At 43.0% G+C, this 19,868-nt stretch overlaps 1 long non-coding RNA gene across 2 annotated transcripts in view; it reads left to right on the forward strand.

Moving 5' to 3' along the window:
* LOC139562880 (uncharacterized) overlaps positions 1-14,583 on the forward strand; it is a 60,946-nt gene extending 46,363 nt beyond the window's left edge. For both annotated transcript variants that reach the window (XR_011672459.1, XR_011672458.1), the window contains exon 3: positions 14,030-14,583. This is a non-coding gene — a long non-coding RNA (uncharacterized lncRNA). The remainder of the gene's footprint in view (positions 1-14,029) is intronic.
* Positions 14,584-19,868: the final 5,285 nt, after the last annotated feature.

The following is a 19,868-nucleotide window of genomic DNA, read 5'->3' on the forward strand; positions in this document are numbered from 1 at the left end:
AATTCAATAGGCCTAACATGAAATATTCTACAGAGAATTATTCAACATGTTTCCAAGACAATGTTGAAGAATGTGAGTTTTTTCTTTCTTTCTTTTTAACTTAGGGTGATAAGTAGACGAAATGCAGGTGGTTGCATACCATTTTACAGAAGTACATAATGCATAGCAATTCGATAACTTGACCGTTCTCTTGGCGTTACTTTACTTTCAGTTCAGTATTAGGCTACATTTCTAATCTACTCTTAATCATTCGCTCGCTCTATTGAAAAGAGTGTGCCAATGGCATAAACAAAGGCTACAATACATGAGACGAATTTAAATGTTTTTTTAGGGATCGTGAAGTAAAATGTAAAGATGTCAATGATGCCCATTGTGTGTGTGTGTGTGTGTGTGTGTGTGTGTGTGTGTGTGTGTGTGTGTGTGTGTGTGTGTGTGTGTGTGTGTGTGTGTGTGTGTGTGTGTGTGTGTGTGTGTGTGTGTGTGTGTGTGTGTGTGTGTGTGTGTGTATGTGTGTGTGTGGCTGCGAGTTTCTACGAGTGAGTGACCAGTACAACATTTCAATTTCAAGATTATCGTCACGAAAACGCATTTTTTTTTTTTTAATAATAGGATTTATCTTGAACATGTTTCTGCCTCATTCCTTGTATACAATGCCAGATAGAAATTCGACATATCCCTCATTCTGTTGGCAGGTATGTGATTCATTCAGGCCATTCTGTTTACAGGTTAGGCCAAACGTGCATGTCATTACACAATAATTTCCCCGCTAAAACAAAAGTTGAAGCGTGTGGTCATAACGTTAGAGTTAGTTTCCATGTTTAGCAGTGTGGCACATTTAGGCCTATATTTAGCTTTGCAGGGATGAGGCTATCTACAACTCTTCTCTTCAATTTACGATCAGATATGGATTCCTTGAAAAGTTGGAATTATAATGACATTTAATGATTATTTAAACGTAACTTTATAAATCTTCAAGTAAACCAGAAGTATAGAAGAAATATCCCAAAAAGGGATTGTTGTTACTGATGTTTGTTCTGTTGTTAGGAGTTTGTAAACTTCAACAGTTTTTAATGTTTTTTATTATTACTATTATTAATAATAACAATAACAATAACGATGTAGATTTATCAAATAAAAAAATGAACATATATTTTTTAATTACCCCTTATTTTAAAACTAAGCCTGCGAGCGTTGCTTGGTAGGCTTCTGTGGGACTTTTGTTTATTTTTCTAGCCTAGGCCTACTCCTTATCCTTAATATTGCAATAAGTGCACTCATTCTCTTACAGTAAATGACCCTTTGGTACATGTGTGTGTGTCTCTCTCTGTGTGTGTGTGTGTGTGTGTGTGTGTGTGTGTGTGTGTGTGTGTGTGTGTGTGTGTGTGTGTGTGTGTGTGTGTGTGTGTGTGTGTGTGTGTGTGTGTGTGTGTGTGTGTGGGACAGAAGTCAGAAATGGAAAGAGTGAGAGAGGGAGAGAGATGGGGAAAGGGCACATATTTAAGCGTCTCGCCCTTTTTTGCTCGTTCACATGTAACATAATCAGCACCTGTTTTTGTAACTGTGACAATGATTCGAGTGACCATGGTTATTGTAGAGGAAAATGCATTTATTTTTCCGTTCAGATACTGTTTTCTACCGCGCAATTATCAAGGTAAAGTGTATGCACAACAATAATGGGTCTGTTCATTAAGTCAACTTTCGATAACTTTTAGACTATGTAGGATTCAAATGAAGATGGTTTTATGCTCACACATTCTTGTTCATTATAGGCTACAGAAGAAAAAAATCGGACAGCTAAAATGATTGTTTCTTTAACGCCCACGCATGTCAGAGTTAGCAAGTTTTTGCAGACCTTACCTAGTAACACACTTTATAGACAAAAAACAAGCAAACAAAACTGTCTGTTTCATTTGCAATTTGTTTAATTAAAGTTTGGCAATTTCCATATACGTCATATGCTAAGTTAAAAGTGTGATACTTTTCTTGTGATATTTATTTGATAACTTTCAACTCCATTTTGTTACTCAGAGCTTGGAGCAACTTCCCCCATAACGCCTCCGTTACTCCAACACCTAGTTTGGATCTTTCTAACTATCGTTAGACCTCCCTTTTCCTTTTGGGAGAAGAAGACAGAGACTTGTCAAAAATTGCAGGATCAAATTAGTGTTAGAGAAGAATCAGAACCCCACCTGAACTTTTCATATTATTTAGGGAAGTGTAGCCTATCGCATGTTGCCTCTAATGCCAAGTTTTGTTGATGACTATAAATCCTTTAGGCCTAGTCATTTTTATTTGGTAAAATCAACATTTTCTTTGGTTAAATCTGTTACTATTGTAATTTTTACTCTTATTAAAGTGTTGCCTAAAAGTGGTGCTATTTTATTCCATAACAATCAAACTTATTTTTTCGTTTCAATCAACTCGATTTTAATTTGATGGATTAGGACTTCCGTGGTGCTTTGGAATAGACTATCCCCCAAATATCATTCATTCAAAGTGACTTCTGAGTCCGTCTAATGTACTGTGCTGTATCTACTCGGTGCATACATTTTTTGGGGGAGGCACAGTGTGTGTCCACTGTTCGCATCACTTTTTGCGTTTCCATCCATACATACCTTACATACCTGGGCTTTTCCATTATCATATGAGCCCGTTGATTATTTTTGTTTAAAAAACACTGAAATTATCTTACATTTTCATGTGTTTATGCACTTTTTAAAATAATCAATCTATCAATCAATCAAGCAAAATGTTAATGTAATTGTTAAACCCTTTTTACAGCAGCAGATGTCACAAAGTGCTTATACAGAAACCCACCCTAAAATCCCAAAGAGCAAGCAATGCAACTACATTGGTCAAATAACAAAGATGTTATTGTTAATTCATTTTTCATTCCAAACGTTGCACTACATTTGGTAAATATATCTAGCCCACATTGGATATTGGGACTTTCAGTAGGACTACGATATGTTCATCGACCAAACTAACACATTTGACCAATGTTCCCTATAAGGTCAGGACAACGTTACCAAAATATACCCGTATGATTATTTACTACGTTCACCGCACCAACCGTGTTGTAGGAACACTCGAGTTTACGCAGCCGAGCAAGTGGCAAGTAATTAGCTGGGGCGGTATTTGGAGCATCCGCTTTGATGCACACAGAGCGAGGTGGACCATCACTTGCACAAACTCACCAGAGGCTTACATAAAGCCATTATAACCTGCGGTTTGAGATAACATCTTTTACGAATAAAGGTTAATAATTGCCGCTACTGTGACCATAGCTCCCCCGGGAATATTTGCAATAGACTCCCGTGTTGGCGACGCAGTCAGCTGCGACGCACCAGGGTCGGCTAGGTCATAAGATAGCAGCGCTGCGGGACCCATGGAGGCGCGCACCACACAGTTGCCAAACCTGCTCTCTGTCCGGGGGTCGAGGATGGGCTTGCAGCAGCCATGTGTATACTTGTCTTCCTGCTAAAAGGGATATTTGGGAAAACTGGAGGACTGGAGTATGAATGGATAAGAATGGGGTTTGTAAATAGTGCTCTGAGCCCGTGCACCATCAGGAATCTTATGGTGATCACATTGGCGAGGAGAGTGCGCTCACCTGATCCATTCAGCTTCACAGCACACTTGTTCCTAGTAGACTGTATAAAATGCGCAAGGGATTGGCTATAGCCTCCTAGAATAAGAGGGGAAGTATTTGGTAGCTATAAAGGAAACAAGAGGCTTCTGGCAAATGAAATTATAATGTGTGGAAAGAGGACTTAAGCCTATTGGTATTTCTGAGATCAGTAATATAACTATATGGATTTGTGTTTATTTATTAAGTACTAGCTCCCCCTTCGCAATGCATCCAGGCTGCATACTCCTCAGGTGAAGTGAACGTTGTCAAACTCAGGAACCTACCTTTTTTTCTTTGGAAGAAGATAAGGTGAATGTCAGCAACAATTTTCCATATTCAGAGGTCAAATATGAAATAAAATATGAAATAATTTTTGTCACAATTTATTCCAAAAATTGTGTTTTCACATAGCGGCTATTAGCATAATAGGCCAACTCCAATTTAGGGCAGAGTTATCATCCAAAGCAACTCAAAAGTCAAAGTCATCTCAACAAGACATAACCTGCACTTTGACTCTGAAAACACAGAGATGGAATGTTATAGGTAGTGGATGCAGGTATTTTATTCTGTCTCCCTGTGTCCTCCCTCTTCCATAGCTGGGTGTGCTGTGCGAGCTTGCAGGGCTGAGAGGGCAAGTGCTGACCAGTCCTCTTTCTCTGTCTGTTACTAGGTCACCAAGCCTCCCCCTCCAACCCTCCCGGCCGCTAGCCACCAGGGAGAGGGTAATTTAAGCCCTCCATGATGTACCCTATTCATCACTGTCCCAGAGACCCGCTTCAAAATTAAAGTCTGATCTACAAAGTTAAGCCAAAATGAGATAAAAATTGGCAGAGGTCAAAGAGGGTTGGACGAGTCAGAATACAAGGTGGTGTTTTGCTGTGCTTGATTTATGTTTTTGAGGGGAATGGTGAGAAATGAATGCATTAACCCATTGGATCAGGTAGGCCTGTGTCACAGTCAGACCTGACACTGGTGTTGTTTCAGCAGTTCAGTTGTTGATCCGGTCTGCAATAAAGGAAATAGACCTAGGTACCTCTCAAATGAGGTGGAAGAGCAGTGTTGCCTAGTATACAATGATGTTGTGTCACTATTATTCTACGTATGATCTAATTGTATTCAAGCACATCTATTGAGTTGAATGACACAGCAGATAATGCATTGCCTTTTCTCAGCGTAATGTTCCGCTGACACTTTCATGGATTGTTTTTTGAGTTAGGGTCAATTTCATTCCAATTCAGTCAATTCAGGAAGTGAACTGACATTCGGATTCCAATTCCAATAAACTTTCAGTTTATTCCAGATTGAACTGAATTGGAATAGAATTGACCCCAGCCCATTAATCACTTTAATGTCTAGGCTAACTTCTAATTCATTTTCACAGGATGAATATATTGCAGCTTGTTAGTATGTGTTTAAATAAATATGATTGTTTGTTTCCTGTGTGAAAATCAAACATAAGAAGTAAAACTATATACAGTTTACTGAGTTGTGGGTTTTGGATGAGCCATGTGACATGGAGTACTGCTGTGAGTCAATCCTTCCTTATGGTGAGTAAAGACAGAGAGAGAGAGAGAGAGAGAGAGAGAGAGAGAGAGTGATAGAGGGAGGGAGGGATGGAGTGAGAAACAGACAGAGGGAGAGGTAGGGAGTGCAATGGGTAGAAAGGAAGACAGGGAGGGAGGGATAAAGATAAGGGGAGAGATAGAAAGAGGAGTGTGTGTGTGTGTGTGTGTGTGTGTGTGTGTGTGTGCGTGCGTGCGTGCGTGCGTGTGCGTGTGTGAGTGCAGTGTGTCTATGCATGCTTCTATGTGCTGCAGTGTGTGCATGTGCCTGTGTGCTTTGGTACAGTATGTCTGGGTCGATGTGTGTAGGTCCTGATCCTAGGCGGTGTATGGTAAACAGGAATGCTTTCTGTGGCAGGAGGAATTTCCCCCAGCAGCCCCCTGTATCAGTAATAGTGCCGGTAATGAGCTGCAGCTGTCAGTGTGGTTTCCTCTTCTCGTCTGTGATTCATGTTCCAGCTCTGCAACTGGAACAAATGTTTACCCCGATGAGAACCAGACAAACAGGGAACCAAGCACAAATTAAAAAAAGAGAAATGCTGGCCCTTTTTGTTTTGTTTTCTTAATGTAAGCCACCCCTGATGTGCACACCTTATGGTAAACCCACTTAGAACAGGTAAGGATGCAAAATAACAGATGCTCTTCTCCAGCATTTAGGAAGTGACCTCATTTCTCATGTCTCTGCATTTTAGAGTGAAATAGGGTTGACCACTGAATTATCATGTCCTGTCACTAACCCTACGGTAGCCTCGTTTTGTACTTTGTTATGTGCTGTTATATCCATTTCTCTGATAATGCAACAGATAGAGACACGACTTATACATGTTAACGATGTTAGACTGCTGGAATAAGGCGTTGAGCTGCATGCTAAGGAGGTACAGCAGCAGGTAGCCTAGCGGTTGATAGCGTTGGACCAGTAATCCAAAGGTTGCTGTTTCGAATCCCTGTGCCGACGAGGTGGAAAAACATGTCAGTGTGCCCTTGCGCAAGGAACTTAACCCTAATTGCTCCTGTAAGTCACTCTGGATAGGAGCGTCTGTTAAAATGTAAAAAATGAAGAAGAGATGAGATCACCTAGTTAAAGCCCACACTATCAGTCTGCGGTGACGTCACCCGCAGGGAACTGAATCACAGGCCGAGCCAGACGTGGTCAAGTCATTAGGAGGGTCTTCCTACAGTAAAGTACAGTACAGGCTCTGCTCTCACTGTAATGTGTGGACTCTGCTAGGCAATGACTTACAGCAATAGTGACATACTACAGTTTGGCTTTAAACAGACTCCTACTGTATAAGGGGGGCAGGTAGCCTAGCGGCCAGTAACCGAAAGGTTGCTGGATCAAATCCCCAAGCTGACAAGGTAAAAATCTGTCGTTCTGCCCCTGCACAAGGCAGTTAACCCACTGTTACCCAGAAGGCCGTCATTGTATATAAGAATTTGTTCTTAACTGCTTTGTCTGTTTAAATAAATAAACAAAAATAAGAACATGATGGACATGTTCGTACACACTTTGCTGTCTGTTGCAACAGTATATTTAGGAAAGCACAAGCAAGACACATACAAACAGTCAAAATAGAGGTGGAAGAGCTAGGTAGCGTACTTGTGCGGTACTTGCATGATCATTGAGTAGTTAAAACGCAGATAGTTTTTTGGCCCAAAACTCAAGTAGGGAGTTACATTCTTTTTTCAAGAATTCTGGCTAGTGGCTAGGATATGGCAGCAACTATAAAGATTAGCCTACATTATCACACAAAACACTGATTGTTTTTGCTCCAATGCAATGTGTTGGGACTGCATCCAGCTCGTGCAACTGCAATGTCTGTTACAACAGACAGAGCAGGTTGTATAGCTTTCAATTCTTAGAACGTTCCCTGAATGTTACTAAAGTTTTCTTGTGGTTTTTATGGGAAGTTTTCTTAACGTTCTTAGAACAATTTGAGAACATGACTTGAAATACTGTAGAACCATGAGGAAACCCTGTGCTTCATTTTAGCCGGATTCTGCCAGAACAGGATCTGGCACCTCTCCATTTTGGACAGTTTTTTCCGGAACCTATTTGGCCGGGTCCGGTACCTCTCGTGGCATGAAATTTTTTCTCTAACTCTTTGCAATGTAAAAATTATAATTAAAGCGATCAATGTTCATTCGAGTTGCCTCTTCTTTAACCTTTACGGGATCGGTGCCACCCCCCACGGGACGGTTGAGCTAACGTAAGCTAATGTGATTAGCATGAGGTTGTAAGTAACAGAAAAACCAAACAGTACATAGACATATCTGATATGGGCAGAAAGCTTAAAATCTTGTTAATCTAACTGCACTATCTAATTTACAGTAGCTATTACAGTGAAATAATACCATGCTATTGTCTGAGGAGAGTGCACAATTAGGAACTTGAAAATGTATTAATAAACCAATTAGGCACATTTTGGCAGTCTTGATACAACATTTTGAACAGATATGCAATGGTTCATTGGATCAGTCTAAAATGTTGCACATACACTGTTGCCATCTAGTGGCCCAAAAAAAAGGGTCGGATCCTTAAGAGGTTTCTCCTGCCCCCACAAAAAAACATATTGTGAAAAAGTATATTTTCAGCCTGGGCCTAGAATTCTAAGAGTTGATTTGGGTTGGGCCGGTTTGTGGTTTGCGCAACACAGTAACCTATGTTTGAGACCAACACTCGGCCGTGGCCGTGTGAGAAGCGCACCAGTATCTCCCACATAACTAGAATGAGATTCACTTTCCATGATCCCTCTCTGCTCTGATAGGCATGAACCTGCAACTGTCATCTATCCAGCGTTGCATTTCATCGTGTATTTCCTTATAGAATCATAGCTGCGCGAAGGGTTCTGAAGGAACTGCATCACCCATGATAAATTGAAATACATTTGCCAAAGTTATAGAGCTACTGCTGTCTGTTCAGAAATAAGTGAAATAATTCAGAATAGCCTACTACCTCATGAGAAGGCCTATCATTTAGCCACAGAGTATCAATAGCTTCTTTAAAAAAAATGCCTAGCTGTGGTTTGTAGTCCAATAACAAGGAGTAACCTACATCTGGCACAAATCTGTCAGTGAAAAAACAGCACGCATACAAAACAGGTCTTTCTCAATATTTCAAATACAATCGAGGGTAAACACAAGCCGGAAAGCAAATGGCTCCTGCTATGCTCTAGGCTACCAAAATATTTGATCTACTTCCAAGTATTGTTTTACAGAAGAGAGAGAGAGACAGGCTTTTGGAACGAGCACATTGGCCATCACCAGCCAGTGAGCTGCGCATCATTGGGGGAGTCAGTGAAACTGGAAACCATTTTTAGGACTTTCATTTCAACCTCATACTTTAGCCTACAATATGTGTCTCCACACACCTCGGCCTAGGCTATTGATGGATTCAGGACAAGTTTGTTTTTATTGATCTCAGATTCTCAGTTTGTCAGTGTAAAAGTAACCTGTGCGGTAAAAAAAAAAAGTCAGTTATTTAAAAAGATTCTGGCAAAGTCTCCAGTCATGTAAAATTATGTAGAATTGCATTTTCCCGGACCCGAGGCTACCAAAATGTAAAAGTGCCTCTAATCTACTGCTCGATGCCATTACGCAAATGTGATGATTTGCATGCAATGCTTTATTATAAAGGTGATGTTTTTTCTCATTCGTTCCGGTACCTCAGAACTCTCACGCTCATTTTTTGTTCCCGATTTACAAATTAAGCTCTGAGGAAACCTGTACGAAACGTTATGCTGAAGTATTGAAATTCCCACAGATGTGAACTTCTTAATGTTCTTAATGTTCTCTGAACTATTTGAGAACGTTCCCAATGTCAAACAAGTTGGAGAACGTTCCAAGAACATTAACAACATTTACATTAAATGTAACCATTTTTTTTACTTTTAGGAAACGTTCCATTAAAGTAATGAAGTACCAAGAAAATAACATTGTTTTTTTACAAGTTCCCTAAATGTCCCAAAGCCAAGCAAATATCCTGAACCATTCCCAGAAAGTTGTGCAAAGGTTGTATACAAAATAACCACAGGACAACTACGCTCTCACAAATCTCTAAGGAACATATGGTTCTCAGAACGTTATGTGCTAGCAAGGCAGTGACATTTCTATGCAAGCCATTGTTCAAATGGTGAAGATAGCTTAATCAGATCAGGCTTTTGTGTTTGTGTGTGTGGGGGTTTCATTTGTGATTTATTCATAGCAGTCACTTTCCCCTCCATCTCAGATCCACTTCCATGTGTTTCCCCCTCAGAGCCTGTGGAACTGTGACTCAGAAGACGATGATGTGCCATGTCGTGCTATATATCCTCCCTGTTGCATTAATCATGCTTTTTAATTAGTGCGGCCCAGCTTTATTAATTACGACTGATGTCTCGCTGATACAGCCTCCCTCAATCGCCCCGCCCTCCTCATTTCACACACAAACTCAAGTCATCTAGACCTTAACCCCGCCTCAGACTACACTGAGATGTCTCAAGAAAGGAGCTAGAGACACAAAGAGAGAGAAAGAACAGAGAACAGAGAGAGGGAGGGAGAGAGAGAACAGAGAACAGAGAGAGGGAGGGAGAGAGAGAGGACAGAGAACAGAGAGAGAACAGAGAGAGGGAGGGAGAGAGAGAGGACAGAGAACAGAGAGAGAACAGAGAACAAAGAGAGAACAGAGAACAGAGATGGGACAGAGAGAGAGAACAGAGAACAGCGAGAGGGAGGGAGAGAGAGAACAGAGCCAGAGAACAGAGAGAGAACAAAGAGAGAACAGAGAACAGAGATGGGACAGAGAGAGAGAACAGAGAACAGAGAGAGGGAGGGAGAGAGAGAACAGAGCCAGAGAACAGAGAGAGAACAGAGAGAGAACAGAGAGAGGGAGGGAGAGAGAGAACAGAGAACAGCGAGAGGGAGGGAGAGAGAGAACAGAGCCAGAGAACAGAGAGAGAACAGAGAACAAAGAGAGAACAGAGATGGGACAGAGAGAGAGAACAGAGAACAGAGAGAGGGAGGGAGAGAGAGAGAACAGAGAACAGAGAGAGGGAGGGAGAGAGAGAGGACAGAGAACAGAGAGAGAACAGAGAGAGGGAGGGAGAGAGAGAGGACAGAGAACAGAGAGAGAACAGAGAACAGAGAGAGAACAGAGAACAGAGAGGAGGGAGAGAGAGAGGACAGAGAACAGAGAGAGAACAGAGAACAGAGGGAGAGAGAACAGAGGGAGGGAGAACAGAGAGGGAGGGAGAGAGAGAGAACAGAGAACAGAGAACAGCGAACAGAGAACATAGAGAGGGCGGGTGAGAGAGAGAACAGAGAGAGGGATAGAAAAGAACATAGATTTAGGAAATTACTGGCCCTGAGGTAGGGAAAGACACATCATTAAAGGGAAATCAGGTGAGGAAGAATGAGGGAGAAGTGAGAGAAGGAAGGAGGGCCATAAAGAGAAAAAGAGAGCAGAAAAAAATAAGAGTGGTTTGAGAGAGCGAGAGAGAGAGAGCATGAAGCAGCAACACACATCCCTTTCATGTTGGCCTCAGAACAAGCTGCCTGCCTGTGGGATGAGCCAGTCCAATTGTGAGACGCTTTCTCAGACTTAAGGCTGCGGATACAAATCACGAGATTCGCTCCCGTCACGTCAGCCGTGCGAGAGCCACTTCACCGCACCGGTGTTTATCTTGCGCTGACATTCTCTGCGCCTTTATTCCCTCACCACTCCTGAGTAGGATCCTTCTCGCTAAATAGACAGTGAGATAGATGAACTTAATGGCCGAGAGGAGGAGGGGGAGAACAACCCATATCCCACTGTGACATCCTCGAGATCCTCCACCATTATGAGGGGAACGATATGACCGGGGCCATTTGATTTCATACCTGTACCCAACCCCCATTTAGCCACAGTGGGGAGTGGAGGGAGGAGGGAGGGAGGGGAGCAGGAAAACCTCAGCCCCTCCTATCCTATCCTTCCTTACCCCTGAAGAGTGGAGGCAGACCCATCTGAAGGAAGACTCGGTCGTGTAGGACACGTCAATGTTAACGCTGTGCAGAGGAATCTGCCTGTGGATCAACCTCCCATCACATAGCATCATGGTGACCCCATGCAGACTTAAACAAACTGTCGCAGTTGTGTGTGTGTGTGTGTGTTTATGTGCGTGTGTGTATCAGCTGTGCGTGTGTCAGCTGTGTGTGTGTGAGGGTAAGCGTGTGCCCCTAGGCTTCCGCGGTCTCCTTTACAAGCCACTGATTAGCCGCCCCTCGGCACAGGAGGGACACTATCCAAGCTGACACTGTGTACTGGGCTCTATATACTTTCTGCCTGTCTGAATTACCGTTGCTACACACAGGCCTACACATCCAAAGGAATCTGTTTTAGCCCATTTTACCAAAAGCAGTAAGAGCATAAGAAAGCATCATGGCGGAGGTCAGATGTTTAAATGATTCCCATCCTAGCCCCAGGATATGTTTGGTTTTTGTTCTTTTCTCAATGTTTATCTCACACCTCGAGCAACGTTGTTCCATTTCAGTTTTTATTGTGATTATCGTGAAAATGGGTTGCGTCGTCACTGACCGGCAGCAGCACCTAGAGAAAGGCTCAGACGTTCAGCATCTGTAGGTGTAGATGTTTTCGGAAGGGTTTCCTGTTGAAATACCATCTCCCAGTGAGAGGATCAAGTGCTCAGCTTCAGTCTCAGAGCTGACTCACTCCAACTCCTCTTTTGTGGCTAAATGGGATTTGGGAAGTGCTATTCCTTTAGCTGTCTACGGATGACCACAGATGCCCTGACCCAAGCCAGCGACTCACAGCTAAATCCACACTTTCAATGGTGGGATCATCATCATTATTCTGCCAGTGGACAGGTGCATGTGAGCGCAGTTCTGATGACCACCATCTCCGAAGGGGAAGCACAGGGGTCATAGGTCAAATGTGCATGCCGGGGATTACTGAGCAGGCTGGGGTCCAGAACAAAGACCCCACGCAGAAAAGGTGTGTGTGTGTGTGTGTATGTATGTGTATGTAAGAGAGTCTGTGAGTGTGTGCGTGTGTCTGCGCGTGCAAGCGAGTGTGTGTGTGTGTGAGAGAGAGAGAGAGTATGGGGGGGAGTGGGGGATGCTGGTGGTGCTCAAGAGAGCGTGGATAGAAATACACATCATTACACCCCACATAAATCTGGGGTGCCCTCCCTTTCTCTCACCCTCTCTTCCCTCATCCTCCCTTTCTCTCACCCTCTCTTCCCTCATCCTCCCCTTCTGTCACCCTCTCTTCCCTCATCCTCCCCTTCTGTCACCCTCTCTTCCCATCACCCTCCATTCCCTCACCCTCCCTTTCGCTCACCCTCTGTTCCCCTCATCCTCCCTTTCTCTCACCCTCTCTTCCCATCATCCTCCCTTTCTCTCACCCTGTCTTCCCCTCATCCTCCCTTTCTCTCACCCTGTCTTCCCCTTCACCATCTCAGCAGAGCTAGGTGGTGTGAACATCTGACCTTTTCCTGTACTACACCTCTTGTGTATTATGTAGTATGAAATCTGTGCAACCTTCCCGCTCACCTTTCTCAGCCCACCCCATCTGCATGCAACACACACACTCAACCTCAGGTGGCTGTGTTTGCTGCAGTGTGTGCGTGTGTCAGAGAGTGTGTTGATTGGAGGGGGAGGGCCCCCTGACTTCTAGCAGAACCTCAGGCCGTCTGAAGTGTCACAGCAGAGCCGTGTCCTATTGTTTTGGAGAGCCTTTTCCAACCGTGCGTCTTGTAAAACGTCAGTGAAACCGTGTGATCTGTACAAACGAATGTGATACATAAAACCTGCTCGCCTCCGCTTGGGTCGCGGCCAGTGTTTTCAGGGGAGAGAAAAGCACCTAGTAGTGAAGTTGCTTTGCGTATTGTATTCTGATGAAGTCGTTACTCAGAACCAAACAGAAGGAAAGGAGGGGGAAAAAGGGATGTAATTTTAGAGCTTCGTGGGGACGGATTTATCAGGTGATTTCTGAATTTCCACTTTCCAAACTTGTCTTATTCTGCCCTCCATATACACTGATTTTAATTGTCATTTAAAATGTGTCCCACTCCTACAGTGTTTTTTTATCAAGAGTTTTTCTTCTTATTTAGGATGTGACGTGTTTTGTCTATCAGCGTGACAGTCTGTCGCATCCATATGATGGCCCATAATACCCCTCCAATGTTCAGTTCTCATTACATAGAGCTCAGTGTCTCCGACTCATCTGAAACTATGATCTCCCTCATCCAAATTCTATATCCATTAAACAGTACACTTTTAACCACCCCCTGGATGGGTTCTAGTAGCCTAATGTGTAATTACTATGCTGAGTTGAGTTGAGGGCGTTCCGCCGGTGTGTAAAAACACTGAACTGCTTTCATGGTGCCAATCTTAGCTCCCGCTCCATTGGATCACAAACCTCTCTTAGCTGGTACCATGGTTACCAACATTAAGTGGACGCTATAATCATATCATTATCTCACCATTATGACCTTTTTGTCACCATTTGAAAGTAGATGAGATCCAAACAGCCATGATCATATGCTGGTGAAAATGCTCTGCTCAGGCCCAAAAACATTTCTCTACATTTTTTATTGGAAAACTTTCCTGTCTGTTTGAACAACAACAAAAATTGTTGAGCTAACGTTTCATGGCATTATTCCACGATGTATATCATTGTAGAATATGTTGCCGTTTCTTTTGTTATATTTGACAACTGACAAAAAAAGGAGTTAAACCATGTTTGTGTGGATGTATTCACAGCTCTGATGTAAGACCGAGGACGACGGTGCCTGGTCCACTCAGGGTACTAGCTCAAGCATCATCACAATGCTCAGATTTCTTTCTCTCTCCCTTTCTGCAGGGCCGAGGGTCACGGGAGGTCACTGCCTCTCGCTGTGTGCCGGTAGCAGACACAGACGGTTAACGACCGGGCACAGCATCAAAGAGCCAGGGTATGTCCCCACACATACACACACACACATTCAGGCACACGCACGCATGCAGATGCACGCACACACACACACACACATGCACACACACACACAGCCAGCCCATTCTACGTCTCCTCAGCTCTCTGTCTCCCGCTAACTGAGTGAACGCATCACTCTGTGCTAAGTGGAAGTCTCACTCACCTCTCATCCTCTAACGATGTCATCCTTCCCTCCGCAACTCACACATCACACATCAGTTAGTTATTTTGGGTGGGGGGCAGAGGGAGGAGGGCTGACAGTGAGGGAGGAAGTACACAGGAAGTACATTAGTTATCAGTCTCTGTCGTCTCCACCTTTTCAGATCCCATCAGTATTAAACTGCTCTAGAAGCAGCCCCTCTCTTTTTCTCTCTTAAAAGTCTCCCGTGCGCCACTTTAAACCAGGCCTCAGATCTAAATGACACTTCGCACTACACATGCATGAAGACAACTGAATTAAATATTTAAATAAAATTCAGCAAACAAATATATAAAAAAGAGGACAGGAAAAAGCAGAAAAAAGGTCATTGTTCCTGTGGCAGGTCAAAGGGGATTTTTTGGCAAGAGAAGGAGGAGTTTAATAAGGTTCACAGGAATTAGTCTTTCACAGAAAACATGCTCACAATCTTGTAAGAGTAGGTTGTCTATGATCAAGTAGAATAATCATCACATTCAGCTCGTCAAAAAAAGGACAATGGATTCTAATTTGCAGGACATCAGTGATTATAGAGCGAACAATAAACAAATATTTTCCAAAATGTAATTTTTGTTATTGATTTTTAAATGGACTAATTTACCCATCTGATGTGCTGTGTGTCCCTCCAGCGTATCCGTACATGTAGGGGGTTGAAGGAGGCTAAAACAGGAGCAGTGTGGGGAGGGGGGGGGGGGGGGGTTTGTCTGCATGCTTTGCCATGATTCGGAGCCTCAGTGACCACACTAATTATTTTTCTAGTCAGCCGTGTGTGCAGAACCTGCCTGCTAGTTGTGCAAATGCTTATTTAAGCTGTGTAACTGACATCCATATGGTTTTCATCATCATAAAGAAATGTTTGAGGGGGTTATGTTTTTACTAGGCAGGAGCAGAGACTTGTCTGTCAAGCCAGGGTTTGAATAGCCTTCCAGAGGTTTATACTCAAAAGTGTTACATTATGAATATTAAACATGCAATTGAAATGTGAAGTAGAGTATAACTGTAATGCATTTTTTCATGTTGAATCTAAAAATGACAATAAATGAGCATTTGACACATCCTGTCTAATGTTGTCATCGCAGTTCCTGAATGATTGTGGGTTATAGTATACAGTGCTTTTCTACAGTCAACCATATGTGTTCTAGCTTGCCTTGGTTCATTCTCTCATCATGAGGTATCTACAATAAAAGGCAATAAACAAGGGTGCCGAACACATTTATATGAATCTATGACAGACAATAAAGCTTTCATTGTCTTCCACGCCCGTCCGGCCACACAGAGATAGCCATCGGTTCCGCAACAGACACACACACACGCATGCACACGCGCACGCACCCACGCGCATGCACGCACACACATGACATCAGTAGAGACCTAGTACAGGCTTGATGTTGTTTTCTTTCCTCCCAGCATGTGCAGGCAGTGATAGTGAGTGATAATGTTTAGGCAGAAGGAACCATGGGTAGGAACTCCCCTGGAGTGAGAATGACAGACTAAATCAGTCAGAGAACAGGAAATCAGGCCAGTGACATTAGAGATCAAGGCACAACAACATCTCACCTACAGCATGTTCAATGGCACTTTGACACGTCTCACGAAAAACGTTCACATTGTGCTCTGAGTGTTTCCACGGCTTAATTGATTGTTAAAATGGGGGGAGGGGGACTTGGTCCACCTCATGGTCTCTGGCACCATCACAGACATTTTTGGGTGTGTAATTTACTCATGAAAACCGTAATGTATTTTTTCGCCCAGTAGTTAGCACAGTTTTACTTTAAATAAACGTTTCAAATCCAGCACGGGTTTGTGAATGAATAGAACAAAAGCAAAGCAGTAGATTTCTGTCTTGATTGTGCCCAGATGTGTGGTGGGATCTGGAGCTCGTTAAAGTTTGATTACCAGGAATATTCAGCCCAATTCAATAAGTCGAGCTTTTAGAAGGAGAGCATTTCCATGTCACTGTTTCCAGGCGGAACTATTACACTGCTGTTGATCTGATCTACCTAGTGTATAGACACTGTCACCTGCTACATGAATAAAATACTTTTGAAACAATACCATCGAAATTCATGGACTATCTTTGAAAAAAAGATTTATTCTAACAATGTGCTTCTTCTCTTTTGACTATTTTGCTACAATTACAATCACGTTCGCATGTTGTGTTGCTGTGTGTGTGATTGTGATCATTTACAGCGGCTGGAGATGGGGAGAAAACACCCTCGGCTCTCATCTCTGCACTTACTCCCTCTGCACTCACTCCCTCTCTGCACTCCCTCCCTCTCTGCACTCACTCCCTCTCTGCACTCCCTCCCTCTCTGCACTCACTCCCTCTCTGCACTCACTCCCTCTCTGCACTCACTCCCTCTCTGCACTCCCTCCCTCTCTGCACTCACTCCCTCTCTGCACTCCCTCCCTCTCTGCACTCCCTCCCTCTCTGCACTCACTCCCTCTCTGCACTCACTCCCTCTCTGCACTCCCTCCCTCTCTGCACTCACTCCCTCTCTGCACTCACTCCCTCTCTGCACTCATTCCCTCTCTGCACTCCCTCCCTCTCTCTCTGCACTCCCTCCCTCTCTGCACTCACTCCCTCTCTGCACTCACTCCCTCTCTGCACTTGTGTGAGAGATGATGAAATCATCATATGGAAAAATCTAATGTGATCGAAGCAAGAGGCAGAAAGGTCACAGGGAGTCAGTAAAATGGATGAAAGCTAATGATTATCTCAACCTTTATCTAATCAATAATCATTTAATCCCACAATATTATGGACACTATATCCCATTTTCCATTAACCCAGGCAGGATGACAGAGGCTGTATTGTTTCCTAAGGCAGCTTTATGGCAGGGGGATGGCTGGTATGTCTGAGAGGCAGTTTAAGGTGTGCTCTCAACTGCTCTCAACCTATTAAGACACTCGTACGTAGTCTGAACATAGAAGATAATAAATTTTTTGAAATACTGAGTGTTTGAAACAATGAGATCGGAATGGTATAGAATAACAATTTAGCAATTTCTAAATGGCCTACAGTTTTAGCTCCATCAAACAGTAAATGTGGGTTTAATGAAATACCATCACATTACACAAATAGTGGATATTTGAAAAATAATACGTTAAATCATTTGTTAAAACTGAAAACTCAATTATGTTCTTTGGTTTCTTATGATCACCAAGACACATACATTTCTCTATCAGTCTGTGTCTCTAAGGAGTTTGTATTTGATACCGTTATGCTGCAGTAATTTGTACCGTTATGGCCCATTTGGAGTGACACCATCCTCTGTGACTGGGAATGTCTCCAGTGTCTGTCTGCCCAGTGATGCCATCTTTATCCTAACCTTATTGCTTTTAATGACTCCCTCTTTCCTTTCATTAATTCTTTATCGATTCCTTCTGACGTCTGGTGAATTAATTTTCAATTACTGCAAATAAAAAATGTTTTAAAAACCCCCCACTAATGTCTGGCTCCAGCTATACGTACGAGTGTGTATAAGCGTGTGTACAACAATGTGATATGGTGATGTTCATACTTTCCCTTCCACCATTCTTCTTCTCTCAGTCCTTCTAGCAAAGGACTGGGGGAGAAATGTTCATCTTCAAAGTCCACACCCGAAACACGCACACGCACGCGCACACACACATCCTCAGACAAAAAGACACACACAAGGGAGCGTGTGAATCCGACGGAGAGAAATTGTACTAAAGGTCACAGTGTGCTAATGGCCAGGCTATCTTACATGAAATAAGTCCAGACACTTTCGACAGGTCTCTCAATGTCACAGAGCAGCCTTTCGCTGCTGCCCAGCCCTGACGTGACTGGAAAGCAAGGTGAGGTGAGGTGCTCTGCGTTGATGTGCATTTGTGGAGAGAAGTGCAGCACAGAACTGGACAGGCTTTTCATTTCATGTACTGTACTCTTCAAATATCCCTGACAACATCCTGTAACCATAGCCAAGCAGTGCAATCTATTCCCCCGTCATTTTTAAGAATAGGAAACACACTCCAATACTCGATAGACATGCTCAGTATTAGACTCAGGAGTACAACGTCAATGTTAAATACCCACAGGTCATTAATTACAGCAATTATTCACTTTCATTTCTCTGACACATATTGACTGTTGTTTTTTAATGCGCCCAACCTAAGCCGCCCGGAAGACTTGACAGCAAAATAACAGAATTGTTTAAAGTGAGCCACCATTTTAACAGAGCATTGGGTATAGTCATAGATTTCTTCAAATGTGATATGAAATGTGAAGATTTTTTGTCAGTTGTCCAATTACTTCACATTACTATGAGGCAAGAGCATTAGGGAGTTCGATAGAAAACAATACGGAACATACAGTACGTGGGTCTACTACTGTATTCAACCAGGAACGAGTGTTTGATAGATTGCATTAAAATGGCTATTGAAAGTATGAAAATAAGAAAATGACCCTATGCTTTGTAAAGATATGTTGCAGAATGTAAGAGGCCAACTGCTTGTGTTGCTAGGCAGCTGTGTACACGTATGTATTTGCCCTGCATGTATGTCCTGACCTCTCGTCCTCTCTGTGTTTATGTTGTGTGTGTACGTGTGTGTGTGTGTACGTTATGTCCGTGTACGCGTGTGTCTATTTGTGTGCGTGTCCTGAACTATCCCCGTCTCTGCTCATCCCCCTATGAAAGTAGCGTGAAATACAGCTCTGTAATTGTCTGGTCTGGCCCCTACATTCTTTACCCAGGCGACCGCCCCGGCTCCATGTCACTTTAACAACCTGGAATTATCACCACAATGGAGATTTCAGGTTAAAAGTGTCTCTAAGAGAATATAGATACATTTTCCGTCAATAAATTTCTCTCTCCGCCTAGTTTCTTCTAAGTCAAGTAACCCCCCCTTGCCTTGATTGACATTTTTACCACAAAATCAGAGAGGGGTTGTCTTGCTCCAAAATTAGCTAACCATCAAAATAAAATAGGATAAGTTCAACATGGTGTCATTTCACAGGAATATTGATTATTGCAGACATACAGGATTTGGAGCGGATTTCCCATAAAAGCAGTAGCCAGTGTGTCTTCTGCAGACAGTAAAGCACATGAAGGATGCAGTGATATACAGGCCTGGAGAGCATCGTTCCCCTAACATTGTCTGTTCGCATTTAACCTTTGCTAAACCAGGTCTTCTCTTTACTTGGAGAAAGGCTGAGGTTTGTCATGGAAAATGTCATTCATTTCCGTTGTTAGAATTCCATTATATACAGTACATTTCACAGCACTATTTGTGCACCAAGCAGCACCGTTTGCGTGTTGTTCTAAATGTACAATTGTCGCTGAAGGATCGTGTTACACCATTGCGTGAAAAGATCACGACGAAGACAGACACTAGACAGACCAGCATGAGATGTCCTGTTTTCATCCTGCGCTGGAGAAACTGAAGTAAATCAGCCTATGTCTGTTGGAATCCTGTTGGAACAGTAAAGAACGTCAACTCCACATCTCCCTGACACTACTTTAATCAACAACTTTTTAGACTAGTCACCTTCATGTCACTCTAATTGTTTTT

Source organism: Salvelinus alpinus, chromosome 33, assembly GCF_045679555.1.
Source record: "Salvelinus alpinus chromosome 33, SLU_Salpinus.1, whole genome shotgun sequence".
Lineage (NCBI taxonomy): Eukaryota > Metazoa > Chordata > Actinopteri > Salmoniformes > Salmonidae > Salvelinus > Salvelinus alpinus.